The sequence below is a fragment of the Bactrocera oleae genome, chromosome 4 (assembly GCF_042242935.1).
Source record: "Bactrocera oleae isolate idBacOlea1 chromosome 4, idBacOlea1, whole genome shotgun sequence".
In the NCBI taxonomy this organism is placed as follows: domain Eukaryota; kingdom Metazoa; phylum Arthropoda; class Insecta; order Diptera; family Tephritidae; genus Bactrocera; species Bactrocera oleae.
In genome coordinates this window covers 43,918,080-43,925,975 of record NC_091538.1, presented here as the reverse complement: position 1 = coordinate 43,925,975, position 7,896 = coordinate 43,918,080, and positions in this window count along the sequence as shown.

Genomic DNA, 7,896 nt, shown 5'->3' with positions numbered 1-7,896 from the left:
ATTTAAAGTAAATATTTTTTCGTTTTAAAATGTACATATTTTGCATTTTTATATCCACTAACACTTCACTAATTCGATTGTACACATTTATTTCACAATATATGGTACAAAACTAGCTTTAATTCAATACTTAACTTATAGCTTCAGTCTATTTATTCACATAATAACAAGAAGGTTGCGTATGTGGCGATCACATGGGGATTCTTTTGTCGTTCATTATCGCCAAATTGTCTTTTGGTGTCGCTCTGTGCGGAAAGTGTCCTCTTTATAAAGTTTTCGCAAATGTTTGTGCGGTTCTGCTACGCGACACTCAGAGCGTATTGTATCGTTCATTTGTATGTCAGTATGGTGGTCTCATATTTTCTTACAAAGAATTACCATGAAGGTGATAATTATCACAATACCAGTCAAAAATGAGACTAATATTGTGTCTGCAAATGGTGCAATCATTGCAACACTTCCGACTTTAACTGGATCTTTCTCTTTTACAATCGATTTTACAATTGATGATTCAACGAACCTTTCGACAAGTTTTATAAATTTATACAAAAAGAATAACTATATTAAAAACAACTCACCTTTGTAAAAATAAGTCCGCCATGTCAAAAATTTCCAAATTTGTTGCCAGTATTGGTATAGAGCATTGTGTAAAAGGCGTAAGCTAGTTTTAAACTACTTTTTAGGAAAGGAATATATCTTCTTTTTTACTTTAAAGATATTGGAACTTCAAGAAATAGTTTATCTAAGAAGTCTATATATTCAAAAACTAAACTTAGAACTGTATAATAATATTTTAATTGTTAATGTAAAGAGTTAAAATAAAATATTGTAGAGATACTGTTGTTGGAGAAGTTCGGCGCGAAAGAAATGTGCAAAGTGTGTCTATGTTATGATTTTTTTGCAAATATTATTTTTTCGAAAAATTTAAACAAATAGAATTATTGGGAAATAGACTTTCCTCTCGCAGATTTGTCACCTTCGTGTCAAAATAAAACGATCTAAAAAACAGTTATAATTTGCGTGGCCTCCTTCGTTGGGGGACCTAAACTATACATTTACCTTTTTATAATTATTTGATTCCAGTATCCGTTATTCTACCAATTTTTGAATGAATCACAATTATATTTAATAAGATCTTATTAACATATAATATAATCAGGGTTGCGAACTTTTTAATTCAAAATTGAAAATCTAATGACATCGAAAGTAAATATTTAACCTAAGATTGGGATTTTTGAATATATATAAATATATACAGATGCCGAGATTACAAATTAGATTTTAGTTTTTTTAATACCGATATTGGGGTTAAAAATTAAAAATCTAAATTTGAAATTCGAATTTTTAGTCCAATATGTTTGTAATAAAAAATAGAAAATTCAATTTTTTCATTAGAATGTGTAAGTTTGCCGACCAGTGCTCTAGCGAGGGTGGGGGAATGGATGTTGTTCAGGGTGTAGTGTGTGAAAAAATTAAAAAAATATTTTTCCACGAACATAATGGTGTTGGGATGTTTTTCCTGGTAAGGCGTTGGTCCTTCATTTTGGATAAAGAACACAATGACTGCCATTGAGTACAGAGACATTTTGCCAAACATGATGCTACCATATGCTGAAGAAAACATGCCGCTGAGATGCTGTTATCAACAAGATAACGGCCTGAAACATACATTGAGGGTGGTATCTTAGTGGATCAGGGATGCGAATGTGACCTGTATGCGATGGCCTAGTCAATATCCTGATCTCAACCCCATTGAGAACTTGTAGAGTGACCTTAAGAGCAGATTCGCAGCCTTTTCATTTCAAAATGAGAAGCAATTGTGGCGGAAAGCAAAGGAACTGTGGGATGCTACCCCAATAGAAACCTGCCAAAAATTAATTTAATCCATGCCGAATAGAATTGCAAAACTAACGAAAACAATGGAGGATATAATGGTTATTAAAAACCCATTGACCAAAAATAGGATAACTTGAATTTTTTGATTTTCCCGCCCCTAATAGGTTTAATGTGCATATTTCCTAAACCGCTAATGCTATAATAACAAAATTCACTGGAAGCAAATGTTTTTAGAACCTCTACCTACAGTGTGAAATAGTTGAAAACGGGTGGCAAATCCGCCCACTCTCCATATAACGGTACTGTTAAAAAATACTAAAAGCACGTTAAATCAAGCACTAAACACGCCAGAGACATTAAATTTTATCTATCGGATGGTATGAGATGACTTTATAGAAACCGCGTTCAAAATTAGACAGTGGGCGTGGCACCGCCCACTTTTACGTTTAAACCCATATCTTGGGATCTGCTTAACCGATTTAAACAAAATTCGATGCATGACGTTCTATTCATATTTCTATGTTATAGTGCGAAAATGAGCGAAATCGGACGATAACGAACAAGATCAATCTAGTAGCACAGCTACTAATTACATTGAAAAATCAAATTCTCATTTTAATCTTAATACTAATATATGTATATATTGATATGCAAGAAAATCTTCTAGAATGAAGTGGTTCAGGTCGTGGCCCGACTACGGGGGCGAGATCGAGTGCATCGGGAAGTGGAAATTCCACTACTGGAAACATCACGTGGATAAGACCTAGTACTTCATGTTCAAATAATTATATGCATTTTTCTAAAACTAAAATATTATGTAGTTATCGATATAGGACAGAAAATATTCAATGGGAAAATATTGATATAATAACAACCCCCTTAGCACTAGTACCTGTGAATTTTTTAACATTCTATTTAAGTGAAGCTAAATTTGATATGCTTCCATCTACAGCAAAAGTTACTAAAGTTTCTTGTCGGGTAACACCATTAGGAACAAGAACTGCATTTGATATAGGTTCTACACTAAGTAGTACAGCAACATCAGAATATGTACCTATTGGTTTAGTTGCTGCAGGAATAAATACATAATGTTATTTTAGAAATTTATTATATACAGCAGTAGCTACAGATCCAATGAAAGTAACAGGATTAAAAACAATGAATGTTACAGACATACATATATGAAAAATATTATAAACATATACCGTCAAATGCACTTTGTGTACCAACTGATATTGCTGAGTGTTTTGCACATGAATGGAATAGAGAAAAAAATCCCGATGATAAAAAAAATCCTAATTATATTGTACATGATAAAGGAAGTGTAAGAATGGATGAAAAAGTTCAGAAATTTTTAATAAACCAAGCAATAGGAATATCAATTGCTAATTAGGAATACAAACCTAAAAGTGGTTTTATAAAAAGAGGAAAGGAACATTATGTTCCAGAAACAAGAATAAAAAATAAAGTACATTCAAATCAAACACGACCACATACTTGTAGTCATGTACTTAAATTTTTTACAGCATCTGGAAAAACAATTCCTGGAGATATAGGTTTGACAAATACAATGTCTACTACAATTGTAATAAATAACATTAATGATATATATGCTAGAACTATAGAATCATATGGAACTTATCATCCTATAAAAGGAGGTTTTGGTTATGATGCCCAACCACAGTTACATGTTGGATTAATTGCTACACCTCAATTAAAACCAACAGATTCAAATAAAAGTTATTTGAATAGTAGTTGTTATTGGAAAGTAGAATGTTCAATGTTGTTTTGCTAGAGGGTTAGTGTTAGTTGGCCTCTGGAGAAAACTTTTACTGCAAACTGGGATCGTGCATATACTGATGGTCAAACACTATATGTAAGTGGAAAAATAGAATCATCAGCTATAAAAGAAGAAAGCGACGAAGAAAATGAATTTTTAGTTGTAAAAAAAAAAAAAACAATTGAATATAAAATAATTTTACATAAAATAAAAATATTATATAATTAAATGATAACATGCTAATGGATGTGGTTTCTTTTTTAAATATTTTTACATGGTTTCCATTTATAAGAATACATTCTCGATCTAAAAGCAGAATCTTTTGGAATAACATTATTATTTGATAATACAAAAATTGGCGTTCTTATAATAACAGCGTCATTACAATATTTTACTTTGGCATTTACTGTATCACCTCCAAATAACAGTTTTAATGTTTCTACTGCTGTAGCTTCTAGTTGGTTTAATATAATTCTTCTAGAAACACATTCCATTAAGGGAAATTAACACTGTCTATTGAAATTTCCTATTTGACTAAAATTTAAACAATAATAAATAAAAGTATCAAAAAAATAATTTTTTAAGCATTTGGTGGAGACACATAGTATTTTTTTTGGAATATTTTTACCTAATATTTTATATAAATTTTTTAAAATGATTTTATTTCTAATTCACTATTTGAAAATTGAGATTTTAATAATTCATCTAAAATATCTATTGATTCATTTATATTATAATAATAATCATATAAATTATTTATTGTTGCATTAGCATTAGAAGATATAATAGAGAAATATGAGTATCCTTCTCCGAAAGAACATTCGCTTTCTTCATTATCTCCTCTACATTCATTGGTTTCTTCTTCAATATTGGACCGTTGGAATCCTGCTTCCTTTTCCTTTTTTGCTGCTTCTCCTTCATAATCGATGTCTCAGTGCTTGTGTATTCGCTATCATCTGCGTCTGGTCTAAATCTTTTTGAATATCTTGTGAATGTAGAGGATATTCCTCGTTTTCGCTCATTACTGGCGAAACATGGTTCCCGTACAATTGTTACTTTTTTCGAAGACATTATTACCACAATTACTATTTTCCGGTGAATAATTATATGAGCACTGACTATTTTCACTGTCTGTTAACATTTAAATTTTAGTAGAAAATTTATCCGTAAAATTTCGACATAAATTAAATTTGCTATCGGCCGCATGCCATGATTGAGCTTAAGGAAAGCGTAAATATATTTAAAACAAAATTGTTTCAATTGCAAATACTTCAAAGTTATCAAATAAAAACTTTGTACACCTATTATTTTGTCCATAAGTGTACGTTCACGTTATTAATTCAATATTTTTTATGTTACATTTTTTACCTTTTCATGTTTCACAAGGTGATGGCCAGTGGTCCAATAGAAAAAAAGGACCAAATTTGGTCAAAATGGTAACCAGAACAGAGCGTTTCAAAATTCCCGTTTTATGTAACATTTTCCATTGTAGCCAAATCGGAACAATGATAATTTTTGGGTACTTAAATTAAAACACACAACAGAGAAACTTTTTCTATGATTTTATGGTACACCATAACAACGGACTTTTGCACTTCCAATACTTAATAAAATGATTTAAGCTTAATAGCTCTCAATTATTAAATGTTTTTAATCATTTTCAATTGATAATTTATACTATGATGTATCACATTACAAATAGTTTTAAATTTCTTATTTTCTTTAATTTTCATTGTTTTACATTTTTTATTAATGATCTTGAAGGGCGGCTACAAATCCCTCTGTTCACATATATTTTTGGATTTCAATCTGGCCGTTCTAGATGTTCCATCGTTATGTGATGAAATCTTATGTATGTATATGCCGTGCCATGCTTCATAGTATTAATTATCAATTAGGTAGGTAGATAGGTAGAGTGGCACACCTAGGCCTCTAGGAGACTCAATGTGATACCAGCGGGACCAAAATCCTCCTTCTCTTCTCTGAACCACCCGTACTTCTAATGAACTTCATCAGTAAGACAAGTTTTATCTGTGCAACCTTGAATACGTCGTCAAGAAACCCTCGACCGATGGCTGCGATTTTTTGGTTATAGAGAGCCTTACAACCGCCTACAAGATGTTTAATGATCTCCATCTATTCTACCTTCTCACAGCCTGAAATCGGATGTCAGATTAAGGCATTATTTCACTATCTTTGACGAAATCCTAAGAGACATTAGCGATCTCAAAGCCGACTGGCTGGCTATATTTCTTGTTGTGATCGCACTCCTTGTCAGTACAAGAAGGCTTTCTTTAATTGCTGTGACCTCCGCTTGGAAAATATTGCAGTGGTCTGGAAGCCGAAAGGCGATTTTGGTATCAAGTTTAGCTGAGAAGACATCGTCGCCCAGTCGATTATCTAGTTTGGAACCATCCGTATAGATGCTTATCTCTGCCTCCTTGTCCACTTCACACCTTTCCCACTCTTCTCTGGATATTATGGAATATTAGGGACCGGATTTAGATTCAGCTCTGTATGATTTCGAAAATCCATGGTTATGGGAAGAAATGGAAACTTCCTAAGTATCATAAAATGCCCCTTATTAGTGGCGACTAGTAGGGGGGATTCCCTAAGTCAGAGCTAAGTTCGTGCCATTTTCTTGCAAAACAAGTCTGTTGGCAGTAAATGTAAAATGACGTTTAGTGCCTTTATGTCTAACCGCGTATTTCTTATCCGTTGTTGGTCACCATACCAATATACTTATAAGTCATAATCGGCCTTACAATTGCTGTGTAGAGCTAGTGAGCTACTCGAGGCGTTAGTCCCCATCTGGGCCCCACCAATTTTTTACACGTGTGTAGCTGTTTTGTTTACCCTAGCTTCCAAGCTTGGTTTCCAAAAAAGCTTCCTGCCCTAAATTAGTCCCTTGTGCCACTTAATAATGGCGGCGTGATTTCTGGAATACTGTGTTTCTTAGCGAACACTACTAGCTCTGTCTTGCTAGCATTGAGGTTGTGAATTTTCCCTTAGAATACGCATGCTGCGAAACTGCTATTTTTCCTGGGTTTAGTTTGCTTCTTATGTGTATATATTAGCCACTCCAACGTTTTCAAGAGAAATGAGGAAAGACTAATTGGTCTGAAATCCTTTGGATTAGTGTGTGAGCTTCTGCCCGCCTTTGGTATATATATCACTTTGACTTTCCTCCATAACGAGGGAATATAGTTTAATTCCATTGCCCCTTTAATGGAATATGTTATAAAAAAATTTTGAGGCGCTCTCACACTGTAATAAGTTGGACATCCATTTAGCCCGGCCAAAAAATACGCATGTATGTATGAAACAAAACTAAACGATTTATACGACCTTTAATATTGAGTGAGTATTAGATATTTATAGAAATAAAGTTATATGTAAAAATAATTTTTTTTACAATACTAGTAAAACTATAAATAATTGTCTTGTTAGTTGGAACAAAAGCTTTAGAAAATATTTTGCACACTATTTCTATACAAAAAAGTTTTAAAGGAAATCAGTGATGGGCCTAATTACACTTGAATTGAAAATCGAAAAAGACAAGTAAAACATGTCACTGGGACAGTTGAGTCGCTCTGCACACGCATACACTCTCAAAAAATAAAATGTTTAAATGTGTAAGAATGCAAGAATGATAGTATACAAGATTACGCCAAATGCCATCGTGTGACGTAATTCTTTTAAGTTGATAAGAAGAAGCATAAAACAGTAAGTAAACTGTAAAAAAACGTAAAAATTGTTGTTAATTCGTGAAATAGACTTAATTTACTAGTTTATAGTAAAAATGTTTTAGTAAAATGAATAGAATATTGTTGTGGGAAAATATTTTGGTAATTTTTTAATAAATATTATACTTTTGATTGACAACATAAATTCCAATTGAGTGAATCATTAAGAGGGATTGTGATTGTGATGTATCCAGGAGTATTTTATTTGATTATACACCAATATATATACATGTATTAATAACAGTTCTGATGTATTAAATGAAATTATAGTTCAAAAGATTCTCAAAGTATATTTATTATGATAATGAAAAATTATCTGAAAGAAAATTGAAAAAACTCGTTTTAATGGTTTATTTGATTAATAGTTATTGCAACTCGATACTGCACACCTCATTTTTCAAAATCAATATATTTTATACCTATACATTTAAATAAATACAACCTTCGCAATCACAATTTCTTCTAGTCATTCACTTAGTTTGGCAATTATGTTGTCAATAGATAATTGTATTTAATTGAAAATAATTCAAATAT